We start from the raw sequence: 14,474 nt of genomic DNA, 5'->3' as shown, positions 1-14,474 counted from the left end.
ATAAAATGAAGAAAATCGCCAGTACGAGTTATAAATACTTACGGGTAGGCTTCCAATAACTCTTACAATGCATATCCTTAAGTTTTTGATAACTCTTACTGGAGATTTTCTTCATTTTATATCATCTGCATACCCTGTGCATACCTTCTATCACTGCCTATGCCCGTCTCCCAAGTTGCGATCTATATCTGAGCTAGTGGCTGAGCTGAATATAAATACGAAGAAATAAACATTCATTTTATACATTACAAAATTGTACTGTTTAATCAACCAGGGATGGTAAACATGCATCGCCGGGAGCCATTTAACTTATGTACATAAAGTAATTTACTTAGGGTGAGAGGGTAAGAAAACATAACTGCGACAACAACCTCATAAAATATGCTAAAATATTGTAGCTTTCACGTACACCTTGTTTATGAAACGTACCTGTACGGTGTACCTATAATATGATGATTTACAGCCGTAAAGTACGGTCGTTAAATATCAACATGTGCAGAAAGGTCAGAGTCGCTCAGCGGGCGATGGAGAGAGCTAAGTTCGTTATATCAGCAAATTATGTCTCAGTTAGGGAATCGACGTGGTTCACACTCCTGCTTAGAAGAGTACTTGACGTTACCTGGAAAATGTGTCTTATAATATGTGGCAAGAAACACAGATGCAGACTCAGATGATGAATCTCAGAAAACGCTACGTACGTACGAGTTGATTGAATATCAACATCATAAGGATACCACCTTTTTGTCTGTTCCGATGTATAATAGAATAATACCGGAGTAATAAGTTGAGCAGTCACCGAGGTACACCCTGTAGAAAATCCTAAGCAGGCAATTGTAAATCAATCTATCTAATACCTCTATACGAGCAATTTTTGTATATATTATGTATGAATGAATGTATACACTACTATTGCATACTATATGAAAATACAAAATAATTTAAAAAAAGTTTAAAATGTAAGTATAATTTGGCCGACAATTTTTGAAATGTTATAAGAAAGAAAGAAAGAAATGATGTATGCATGGGGTTTCGGGGGCAATAAATAGATCTAGCCAGGTTTCATTTTTAGTAAACGTAATTTTATCCGTGTTTTAGGCAATGAAAATCTGCTACAATATCATTAAAATATAAGGGTCCATCTACGAGGTTGTAATAGCTTGGTTGCAAAATCGGGCGAACACAGATCACTACGGTTCAATATCAGATGATTATTTTTTCTCTTTTTTTGTCCCGCTATTTTTCTTTTGATTTACCAAAAAAACTATATATTATAATTTGTCAAGAATATTGATTATAATCTTCGGTTGGGATTTAATGTCCTGAATTTCTTTACTTTCAGATTTTTAGAGAGTTTAAATGATGACATAACCTCAAATTTTACCGAATTGGTTTGCATATTTCCTAACAAAAAAAATGCAACGAGGACAGGGAAAACCCTCTACTCTCCGAACCCTCCCGCATTCAAATTTAAGACGAAGGATTTAAAAACATTACCTAATCTTCCTTTAGGGTACAATTATATTAATTAATCCTTTGACCTTACGAAAAGGACTATAATTAGCCTCGTTGGAAAAGGTAACGGCCTACTTTTCCGGCCTCTACAATGATCTGTTATTAAATCCCACCCAAAAATAGTTTATGACCAAAACTGCAACGAATTCAGCCTCGTGCCTTAACAGGCCTAAAACCTATCGCGGATAAAAGCAGGTGTTACTTTGCGATAGTCAAACCCTACTAATATTATAAATGTCAATGTAAGTTTGTTTACTACTTAACCGATTCTCATGAAACTTTGTACACATATTCTTGGAAGTGTTAGAAGTAATATAGGATACTTTTTATCCCGACATTAAGCTCGGTTCCTAAGTGTTTTACGATTGAACTCTGACTAATTATAACCGATTTAAATAATTATTTTTGTACTATAGAGGTTATAATATGTGTTTAATTTTGCCCAAACTTTGTGTAGATCTAATGAATGCGGTTGGAGATAGAGGACCGAACTCCTCAGCGGACAGCATTAAACCCCTCATTTAAGGCTTAGGCGATACTGAATATTTTTTTTTTTTTAGAACTTCAACTAAATTGAATGCCACATCAAAAAACAAAGTCAAACGCAGACGAAGTCGCGTGCACCAGCTAGTGATATAATAAATACACAGAACCTAAATTAAATTAATAAAATAATAATAAATTAAAAGTGGGTAAATTTTGCAATTCTGTATTATAAAATCAATATCAATTCTTCTGAGGATGCTCTGGTGTCGATGATAAGTGATTTCTATCACCATCATTGATATATATATATATATATATATAAAAAAATAAATAAATAAAAATAAAATCATTATCAACATATTACAAGCTTTAGAGCACGGATCGCCTCTCGGAATGAGAAGGCTTTTGGCCATATTATACATTGCTGGCGAAGTGTGGAGAACTCTCAGACATCTCAGCCAGCTTTGCTTTACTGTTAAAACAAGTGCTATTTAAACACTTAAAACGTACATTACTCCGAAAATTTAGAGGTGCGTGCCCCGGCACGCACCTCTAAATTTTTTAAGCTAGGACCTAGCTTCGGGTAGCTAGGACCGAGTTCGATCCCCGGATCGAACTCGGTCCTAGCTAGACTATTACTGCTTATAAATATTACCGCACAAAGCCGTTACAGTGTTACAGTCTACAATATAAGGTTGTAGAGTAAAAACAAAAAAGAACAAATCGCTTTTATTAAACTTCTTGAAAGAAAGTTACTTAATGTAACTCCGAGTATACCTAATACTTAAGAAAGTTGATTACCAAAAGAAAGCCAAGTTTAAGAATTAAAAAAAAATCAGACCTAAGTTCAACTCGTTCTTAGATGTTTAAATAAAAAAATACTAAAAAAAGAATATTTAACTACAAGCCTTAGGCCATGACTGTAATCTCACCTGGTAAGAGATGATGCAGTCAAAGATGGTAGCGGGCTAACTGGTTGGGGAGTATTGTAGTCATACCCCTTAATCGGTTTCTACGCGACATCACACCGGAACACTAAATCGCTTAACGGCACGTCTTTGTCTGTAGGGTGGTAACTAGCCACAGCCAAACCAGACAAGACCAGAGAAAATTCAGAAATATAAATTCCGAAATTATCCTGCCGACATTAGCCTAACCTAAATGAAAATAAATAGAGAAAGGCAAAGGATATAAGCTTTCGAGATGTGGTGTTGGAGGCGCATGTTGAGAATACCCTGGACAGCCAAGCGCTCAAATGTGTCTATCCTGGCGCAGCTAGGAGTTCGTGTTCGACTTTCGTCTATATGTTACCAACGTTTGCTTTCCTATTTCGGGCACATAATGCGGCGGGGGAATGATAGCCTGGAAAAAAATTAAAGTTACGGGCAACACCGAAGGCAAAAGACCTAGAGGCCGGTCCCCAACAAGATGGGCAGACCAGCTGAAAAAATCAAATTCAGACCGCTTCTATCAAATCGCAAAAATGGCCTCCAACAGAAGTCGATGGAGACAGTTTACCAACGCGAAGTTGAGATCTCACCAGGACCACGATCTTCAGTGATGAAGGAAAGACCATGGAGAGAGAAATGAAAATACCACCCAATTAGAATTTCTCATTCGGTCTATTTGTTTTATATGAATGTGCGGTGAACCTATGTTTAAGCAGTAGTATGTGCTAATTTGCTTCGGATTATAATTTTATAATTTTTGAAGTGTTTTTTCACAAGGAGAGAATATAAATTTTTATAAATTAAAAAATCATACACATTTTCGGAAATGACAGGATTTGAACCCACGACTGTCTGGTAATCGCGCCCTGAGCGCTTTAACCACTATGTACGGCTCTCCAACTGCCGATGCCAAAATAGGTATATTTAAATAATTTTTTATATGCATTTTAAATTTTAAAAAGTGATTTTAAAAAGTTGAATAACCCAAACCTACTAACGTGGGTGCTAAAGGTGCCTCAGTACAATACATACTTTATAGGTGAAACTTGATTGTATAGGTTTATAGCGTGATGTTAAATATTATTTTCCTCAAGAACTGGACTACAAAATAAAAATATAAAAACATTTTAAATCCAACGAGGAGTTCCAGGGATCGGTATTATCAAACGTTTGTTACCTACCTACCGACAAAGAAGTACCGCTATGAGATTCAGATATTGATATTACTTACTGCCATACCCCTAGCAGGTTATCCTGCCACCATCTAAGATCAATACAGAGTTCAGCATCACCAGTTACCACCGAGGAAGATTCCCTTCAAGTGCCAACTAGAAGTGGAATTTAAAAAAATCTCCTTAGCATTTTTACATTATAGATTGGTACGAAGTTCCCGGTAGACTACTTTTATACTTTATAAACTACTCTTTTTTGAAGCATTACATCATTTATTTAACAGTGATATTTTATGCATGAAAACGAAACCTTTTCTTTATACTTCATTTCTCTTGAGGATAAACCTTGTGTTTAGAAAATCAAATGGTATCCATTATAATCTCAGTAAAGAACTAAAACATTAACTTGTGTCCAATCCCGTTAAGTAAATGGTACTCTGGTCTAATGGTTAGCATGTTCTAAAGCGGCTCACAATGTCCTTATTTCGATTACCGGGTCAAGTCAATAAATTGTTATATTGGGTTTTCTATTAACCTCTGAATCCATCCTCAAAAATCTAAATGTCAGTTTCAAACAGTTCAAATTTGGAAGCGGTTTTTTTTTTTTAAATTATACATTTACGACACTTTTTGGGTAAATGCGTATCAAAAAATATCCATCCCACCTTTCATGATTCTGTAAACGGCATTGGCTTCCTAAATAATTTATCTTTATCATAGTGCTATTTATAGAAGTATAAGTCTACAATGAAATATATAAAAGTCGTAAAGAATGCGTCAACTTGCACCGAAATCGCATGAAAATGGCTAAAATGTGGTGCCGGTATTTGACCTTTATAGCGATAAAAATACAACGAAATTCACAAATCCAATTGATAAAATAGCTTTTTTTGTTGCTTTATGAACATAAAATAACTACAATAATTTACTACGTCTCCACGATACAGGCTACCTAGTGTGGACTACCACTATAATAAAGTCATTTAATAAAATTAAAAAACATATAAAAAAACTAAGTAAAGTAAGTAAAGTCCCCGGCAAAAGAATAGAAATTGATCTTCCCCCACAGGTTTATCAACTTTCAGAGCACTGGCGCACAAGTGAAAATAATATCCACATAATATAGTTGTAATAATAAACGGGGGTAAACTTCTCCTATTCCATGTTCACGTGCTTTATCAGGTAAACTGCCCGTGCTAACCCTGCTGGAGTTAGGAACTTGGCGTTATCCCCCGGACATTCTTGACTTAACACCTGTTGAATTGTCTAAGCTCTAAAGTTAAATTATTTCAAATACCTATCTTATTTACCCTAAGAGATAATTAAATACCTACTATAATAAAATGAGCTGGTTTTTATGCATTAAAATAATAATAATTTTCACAAGAATGAAACTTTGAGGTAGGTATATCCAATCATATCAGTCAGGGGTATTCCATCTATCCATTAAATCCATTAAATCATTAAAAACATTATATCTGATACCAGTATTCAGTGGCGTGCATAGAGGGTATGCACAGGGTATGCAGATGATATAAAATGAAGCAAATCTCCAGTACGCGTTATCAAAAATTTAAGAATAGGCATTGTAAAAGTTATAAAAAGCCTACCCTTAAGTATTTATAACTCATACTGGAGAGTTTCTTCTTTTTATATCATCTGCATAAATTGTGCATACCCTCTATGCACGCTACTGCCTGTATTCTCTTATAAAATATGACCATAGCAATGAATATATCTCTTAGGCTTTTTAATTTCACACATTAATAATTTCGGAAATTTTAGTTTCTCTTATAGTAATGACTCTTAAAGCACTTGCAAAGACCAACAACGAATACATTAAGCAATTCCGAGCGATGCTGCGATGATAATCTTAATAATACTGCGCAGAGGTATAAACTATACCCTTTCCAGACTAGCGTGCTTCCTACTTAAACTACATTTTCACTAACTATTAGCGAATCACTTGTCCCAAAATAACATTTTCGATTCGAAAAACAAAAAGAATGAACAAGTGATGAAATATTTAAGGCGACAGGTAAAGCGTGTTTACGGCAGAGCATGCCTTTGTACATTAAAGGTTTTACATGTCTAATACTAATCCACGTAAGTATTTAACTAAAAGGTGTGAACGACTAAGGCCATTATTTAATAAACTAAAGTGACTAAAATAACTTTTCTTCTTATCAAATCAATAGCCCGTACATATTAACCAATATAAACTTTTAATACAATTTCTATATTCTCTACAAATTCAATCACAGTTTATTATCTAACGTCAGTAAAAGCTAAAGGAAATATAACCCCAGTTCTAGTGTAATTAGAAAATAATGCAAAAATAGGTGCGAAAAGGTTTTTTTTTTATTAAGATAAGTAGCTAACGGTCGCCCGCGACTTCGTTTGCGAACAACTTCTGATTTCCCATGAGATTAAGAAATTTGTGCTCGATGAACCGTCACCAACAAACCATAATTTTTGTTCCAGTAGGATTCCTTTGTTTTCCCAGGTTAAAAGTAGCTCATATTAGGTTATTTTTATCCCGAAAACAAAGTAACCATACTTACAGTTTACAGGTACTTACACGTACAGGTTACATTTATCAAAATCATACATTTATATTTACAATAAAAAAAATTTAAAAATTTAAAAATTTACAAAGAGGAAAAGCACAGATTTCTTTTCAAAGTCGATTTACTAATATATTTTCGATACCTTTGTTCTTCTTCACGATAAAAAGGATAGCTATCATACCTGATACACTCGTGCTTTGAAAAAAGAACAGTTACTAAAAGTAATCCGTTTGTCTTAATGACTATTAACTGATACCAGAATTTTATCGACTATGCCCACCACCCCTAAACTTTTGTTGGCGTAGTGGATTTAAGCTTTATATACTTCTCTACTCACCAAAGAGACACCTGGGCGCAACAGTGAAACATTCAATAGCTTGACAATCAATTAAAATTTTAAAGCGATAATGAAATATTTTCGTGAAGTAAAACTTTGTGAATAAAAAGCAAAAAAAAATTAACTTATTCAAATATATGACCTACCTTTTATTTTAAATCCAGCTTTAAAGTCTTTGTTTGACACGTTAAAAATATTTAAATTTATTTACAACACATTTCTTTCACTTTTACATCCAACATATTAGTTTAATGAAAAGTATTTTCAACACTAAACATTATCACAATAACTGTATAATAGTTAACGTTACGCGTTTTCTAGTAACGAAATAATTGTTTGTATGATGGAGATATAAACCACTTGTTAATTCTGTGGCTAGCTCAGGCACACGTGCGGAGGTCACGTCGATTTCGCGGTCTAGCCACGACTGGGGCTATCATCGGGAAAACACCATAGAAAAGCGATAGTGTATTTCACGAACGAAGTACGCTTTGAAACAGTAATGTCCGGTGTTTCACACTTTTACTCCACGTATCTTAATTAAAATAATAGATTGATTTTATTTTATAACAAATTACCAAAGGAAATCTGTCTCTCAATAGGTCCAAAGTTTATATAAAACGTAAGCTTATAGAAAAATAATATGATAATATTAAGGATTACTTAAACGATAAAAAAGCTTGGGTGTGAATTACTCTAGCTTCATAGCTTAATATTAATTTACTGTGAGATGGTAATAACAAAAAAAAAATTACCCGCTTAAGTTTGTTGTGGGCTCTTCTTAGACCAGGGCGCGTTTGGAACCCTCGTAGCTTTACGTTTAAGTTGGCGAACGCAGTTATCACCATCCCCTTACAATTATGTAAGCATATATGTATGAACGCTTCATAAGTGCCTGTGGTAGGCCTACATGAATAAAGAAATTTTGAATTTGAATTGGATATAATGCTTATCGTTTCTCTTTTATGTTTTTATACTTTTGGGCATTGTAAGACCTGTTGTGCGCTTTTTGTAACATATCTCGTCTGGGGACGTAGTTTTGCTGTACCCAGGCATTGCTGTGCTCCGGTCTAAGGGGGTTGCCGGTATAATTACTGTTATATGAGGCTTAACACCTACGCCTCAGGTTGATCGACACAGAGCGGAACTGTAGGACAGTGGTACTCTGTTTATAGGATACTAGCTGTTGCCCGCGACTTCGTCTGCGTTTGATTTTGTTTTTTGATGTGGTTGATTCAATTTAGTTGTAGTTCTAAAAAAAAAAAGTTTTGTATTCTTATAGAAAAAAATGAGGCGTTTGCTGCTGTCTGCTGAGCAGTCCTGTCCTCTATCTCTTAATGTCGGGATAAAAGTATCCTATATTACTTCTAATTCTTCCAAGGTCATCATATCTATCTATCTATCATGAGGATCGGTTAAGTAGTTTTTCCGTGAAAGCGTAACAAACCAACTTACATTGACATTTATCATATTAGTAGGGATGGTTTTCCAATTACAATCAGGTGGGTTATTAGCTTCGTCAGTTATTATGTAAAAACAAAACCAGGCTCTTTAAAACTTTCGCGTAGCCATATAAAAGCCAAACCTTGAGAGAATTACTCAAGCTTAACTGTAGGATGGATGCAACAACCGGATCGTATCTTCATTTACATCAATACGCAAGAAATGGACACTAGTACTTTTAATTAGACTTTAACAGCGTGAGGCGATTTTAATTGGGTAGGTATTGAGTTTTGGGATAAGATGACGGACGCTTGCAATGTATCTATATGTATATGATAAAAAGATAAGTTGTACGTTTTATTAATTATATAAGAAACTGATAAAATCAAATTGCAAAAAAACTACAGTTATATTCCTAGCTCGATAAAAATAATTGGAATTCGTCGATATATTTAGACTCGGATCGTGATCTCGTCAGAATAATTATCTACTTATACAATTCTATCCATAATTATATGCAAATAAAATCACATATGTGATTTAGCAAAAGAAATAAGTCGGTCAAACTTGAACTATTGGAAATTGTTAAAACGAAACTTATATATAACCATCAACTGCTGTTTTAAAGACCTCTTTCAATGAAAGGGTTTGTCTATAATCACCACGCTGGACAGACCAGTCTGTGTGGTTGTCATCGCAGTGGATGGTAGTAATAGCACAGAGGACGCTGTTATATACTCTATATCACCTCGTAAAACACCCAACGTCAACACACAGTTTGGCGTAGCATAACCGCTACGATAAAATGCCTCTTGCCATTTATATAGCTTCAAATTCATGCTATGGCCATTATACAACTGTAAAAGATTTATAAAATTGTATAAAAGTTAAAATAAAATTCATAAAACCAGCGCAAAATAGAAGCTTAACCCATCTATTTAACGTGCTATTTGACGGAGAACAGATAAACTGTTTCTTCGTGTTAAAAATGACCTCATATTATGTGATGATCGTGAATGGATAAACTTCTTAAAAACTCACTTCAATAGCTTTTCAAAAAACATCGACTCGTGCTTTTGTTTGAAAGATATCTTAAAATAGGTACCCACACTTAAATATATTTTATGATGATAAAGTTCGTATGTAAAAGAACTAAACTCACATCTTTGACCACAGCCATTCTCGAAGTCAGAAAACTAGGTTATACGAGCATCACCGTGTCAAATGAAACCGCAACTGAATAGATGCGAACGAAGTAGCTATTCATAAATACGCGCTAATTAAAAGACAGTTGTCATTTGTATGAAACTTTATTAATTATGCTTTTATAATAATAAGCTCTTTTTTATGTTTGAAGAGAGATTTTATTGTACAAATTTACATAGAATTTGTTTTATTGCTATATTTTAATGCTATAGATTTCAAATATTTGCAGTACGCTAATCCTTTCTTTACCAATTTGGGACTTGAGCGTTCAATGTTCAGTCAATACTGAAGTTGATGAAATTTTACATGGAGAACTGAATATTACTAGTTGCTTTCAAAAACACTTATGTGGTAATTGTTATATTTACCTGCCTGCTCTAAATATTTTAGTTCACAAGCTTTATCATAGCTACTTTTAAATGGCTCTTGCCCTTTATATAGATTAAACTTCGTGCTATAAATATTAAACAAATCCAATCGTTTTTTCAAACTCATGAAAAGAGTAAATTTTCACGCTAGTTGGAGTTCCTTTGTTGTTATTTTTGATATTTTATACCGTACGCGTAAAAGGCCTCAAAGCTATTCTACAAAAAACTAAATTAAAGGCTTTCCAGAGCTGGCTTACCCGCTTGGATTATACGGTCTGAGGTGGTTTTGGATTCTAAAAATAATCATCACGGGCAGCAGCGTCGTCTATGCAACTATCTGCTATCATCATTATATATCAGGAGAGGTTGAGGAATTGCTAGTCTAAAGGTAATCTAGAAATTAACTGTTTTAGGCTAGATTGATGTAATTACTGGACTAGAACGTTATTCACAATTTATAGTTTAATAAAGGCAGAATATTATAAATAAAAAAGTACTACAAATTGCATATACGTTCGCTCAACCGAACGATCTTTTATTTTAAAGTCTCCACTGTGACGGCACGTGTATCCATCGCTATACAGTATGCTTCAGATACTTGTGACGGTGTATTGTTCTGACCTAGCCTCTTTTCTAACAACGGCATCTCCAATGTGAAATGGAATATTTTTATTTACTGGAAAGTATGTACAGTGATATATGCTTATTATCCGACTGCACAAGAAGTGCAATGCTTTCTTAGTGTGTGTATGCATTGGAGATGTGCTGAGCACTAGTTAATTACCTACTTGCCCAAGTATGCTTACATGTTTAAAGAATCCTACGATGGATGATGTCCAGCATGTACTGGTGGAATGTAGCAGATACAATTTGGAGCGACTAGATGTTATGCGGCGGTACAAAATCAACAGATTTGACGTGGGTACTCTTACGAGCCTTCTCTCTCAACCGACCACAGGAGGTTTCAGGTCTGTTGTTGAGATATTTGTGCATAGGCAGCAATAAGAGATTTTACCTGTTACATTTCCCTTATATTAATATAATTATTAGGTTTTTTGTTTACTAGTTACTTAATACGGGGGTAGATCGGTTTTTAACAAACATTTTTGGAAACAATTTACTAAGTATGCGGAAATGGTATCACCGTGCTTTTCTGGGATACAAAGTATCCTAAGTCCATCTCCAAGATGCATGCAATCTCTATGCCTAGTTTTATTAAAATCGGGGTAACAAACAAACAGACAGACACATTTTAGCAATCAACTTTATCACTCGCGTACAACAATTGGTCTTGGGTCATCATCATCATCATCTTCATCATCATTACCGGCCAACTACTGGGCACGGGTCTCGTCTCAGAATGATCAATGAGAAGGGTTTAGGTCGCAGTCTACCACGCCGGCCAAATGCGGATTGGTGGACTTCACACGCCGTTGAGAACATTATGAAGAACCCTCAGGCATACAGGTTTCACGAATGTGAAGTCGAGCCCACCCACTGGGCTATCACCGCATATGTGTATGTGTAATTGTATGTTTATTATCACATAATGAATATGTATTTAAATAATTGTATGTAATTATATCTATACTAGCGGACCCCAGCGCCATCTGTCGGGCTGATTTGTGAATCTAAACCATCCAAGGTGCCACCTGGTATACATTTATACCGAAAAAATTCATTCAAATCGGTCCAGCCGTCTAGGAGGAGCTCAGTGACATACACACGCACACAAGAAATATATGACGGCCGACTGGCGCAGTGGGTAGCGACCCTGCTTTCTGAGTCCTAGGCCGTGGGTTCGTGTGTTTGCGTGATGAACATTAATGTTACTCAGTGTCTGGGTGTTTATCTGTATATTATAAGTATTTATGTGTATAATATTAATAAAAATATTCAACAGCTATCTTAGTACCCATAACACAAGCTACGTTTACTTTGGGGCTAGATGGCAATGTTTGTATTGTCGTAGTATATTTATTTATTATTTATTTATTTTTATATATATATATAAAAATAAATAAATAATAGGTTTTTGCAATAAAACGTAAGCATTAAGCATCACTTAAAGTAACCTTTCATAGGCAACCTTAGCGTAAGAATCCAGTAGTTGAGTCTAGTAGATGATACGCAAAGTAAAGAGAAAATAATATCTGCTCGGTAATCGGCATAGTTGGCAACATTTTTTATTACTCGTTCTCTGCAGCCAACCATTAACCGTTTAATAAAGCCAGATTATAGAGTATCCTTTTTTATTCCGTTAAGGTAAAAGTGGGACATCAATACATAACTACATGGACTGTAAAACTGGTTATCACCCCGGTTACCGGTATATGTATATTATATAACATCAAATACATAATACACACATTAGACTTAAAAACTACCCGTGTCATATCTTACTATTTACTAAAGTGTATCTTCTTATTGGATTCTAGGTTACTGTAGGAGCATAAGTACATATTACTTTTCTTGCCTCTTTGTCTTAAACTCTATATTGGTCTTGTGGTAAGCATTTTCCACTGCGATCACGAGATCCAGAGTTCAATTCCCAGATCGGCCTAAGATTTGTTAAGTATCAGGTTTTTTAATTAAAAATTCCGAGTACAGGCTCAAGGTAATAATGGCTATATTAATTATTTACTATTTACTTCTAATATTAATGGTCAACAAAGCACATTACAGATAGTTATATTACACTAGTGATAGTTACATTATAGTAAGCTGATTTGTAGGCATAAGGTTGTATTTTGTTATTTTTGCGTTGTACGCACGCAGTATCACCGCTCTGCGATTCAACACAAGTCGCGACTGCTCGAGTGATAAAGCTCGAGTTTAAACTTTGTGTCGTAACAAATAGCAACACGATAAGGCACTAAAACAAAAGAAGGGATGTAAATTAGAGAGCTCGGAAAAGTGACTCAAATGTGTGAGGCCCTTTGTCCCGAGAAGCGCACCTTTTCCAACTAATTAGACATTCATGTATTCGCTCAGTACTGTTCATTCTTGTTTTCACAATGGAACTGAGAAGATTCGTGGAATTCAACCGTTTTGCGCTGTACACTTTAATGAAGGCAATACGGCTTATGCCCTAACATATTTACGTGGATAACTTAAATATGATTAAAAATTTCGTTGAAACTTTTGAGTGTTACACACAGTACTTAATGCGCTTCAGTACTTTTAACCCCTACACGGCTAATTCATATCCCCGATTATAAACCCTCATATCCCCGATTATATCCCCTGAGAAGAGATAAAATTAATGTGTATCAAAGCCAGGCAACTAAGAGAAGTTTACCCGGACGCTTATATAATTTGGATATTATTTTCAGGTGTTGCTTGGAAGGTTAATAACGCTGTGGGAGAAGATACAATTTTATTCTTTCCTGAATTGAGAAATATCTTTTGCCCATGCTTTAACTGTAAAAGAGGGGTGCTATATGTTAGATCGCTTTGTTTGTCTGTGCGTTTCATCGTTGCTAGCATAAGCGATGTTCGACTGAAAGAGACAAAAATGACCCTTTATTACTATTTTCTTGAAGGTGCAAATAGATTGTGCCTCACGTATGTCTAACGGCAGAACGTTCCATATTTGAATACCCTGAACATATGTTCCGTTGAAGAACGAGGAATTGTGAGGCATCTTCAAGAATAACTTCCTTGTAGAACGAAGTTCAGATGGGAGTCCTACAAATTGAAACCTCTCTATCAAGTATAGAGGAGTAGAAGAATGATATAAAACACAGTACAAAATAAACTAAACAAAACTTTGTCATTGGAGAAAAGTAATTGTAAGAATTTTAATATGCTTGCGAAAATATTTTACGCTTTCACGTACTCCGCGTTCAAAGCGTTATATATTATATAAGTGGCGCTTTTACGTGCCAATGTAAGTAATTAATGGTTTATTAAATTCTTATGTCGCCTCTATTCACATTTTGCCTCGGTCGAGAGCGGCACGAAAATTCTTTCTTTAAAAGAAAACGTTTTGCTGAAAATCCAAGACGGAAATATTCTATTGCAGTGGCCCCTGGTAAATCGTAAACTATTCTATGTCATCCTGATATCAAAAGATGGACGTCCATGGATGGATTAAGTTGTTTTATTTCTACAGTCTTATACCAAGGATCACTGCGACAGTATTGATGCCATTTGTCAATTTAGTAGGGTGGACATACAAAAGCTGCGTTTTTGATTCTCGGGTATATATTCTCCCCACTCTTTAGACCTTTAGTTCTACCGATGTACCCTGCCCACTGCCGTTTAACTAAGCTATTTTTCATGATTTTATCATTACTGACATCATCATTGACGCTCAGAGAAAGCTCAGAGTCTCCGAACTGTCCATTGCCCGCTCACTGTCAAATTCAAATTATATACTACTACTAGCTGTTGCCCGCGACTTCGTCTGCGTTTTATTTTGTTTT

At 35.0% G+C, this 14,474-nt stretch overlaps 1 protein-coding gene across 1 annotated transcript in view; it reads right to left on the bottom strand.

Annotated features, from left to right (window-relative positions):
- The window catches only part of LOC120631161, a 147,478-nt gene extending 140,259 nt beyond the window's left edge, over window positions 1–7,219 (bottom strand). The window contains exon 1 of the mRNA XM_039900619.1: window positions 7,174–7,219. The gene's annotated coding sequence lies outside the window, so the exon portion shown is untranslated. The remainder of the gene's footprint in view (window positions 1–7,173) is intronic.
- Between the last annotated feature and the right edge of the window lie 7,255 nt (window positions 7,220–14,474).

The sequence above is a fragment of the Pararge aegeria genome, chromosome 17 (assembly GCF_905163445.1).
Source record: "Pararge aegeria chromosome 17, ilParAegt1.1, whole genome shotgun sequence".
In the NCBI taxonomy this organism is placed as follows: Eukaryota; Metazoa; Arthropoda; class Insecta; order Lepidoptera; family Nymphalidae; genus Pararge; species Pararge aegeria.
Note: the sequence above shows the minus strand (reverse complement) of the source record. Positions and strands in the feature narration are given on the sequence as shown.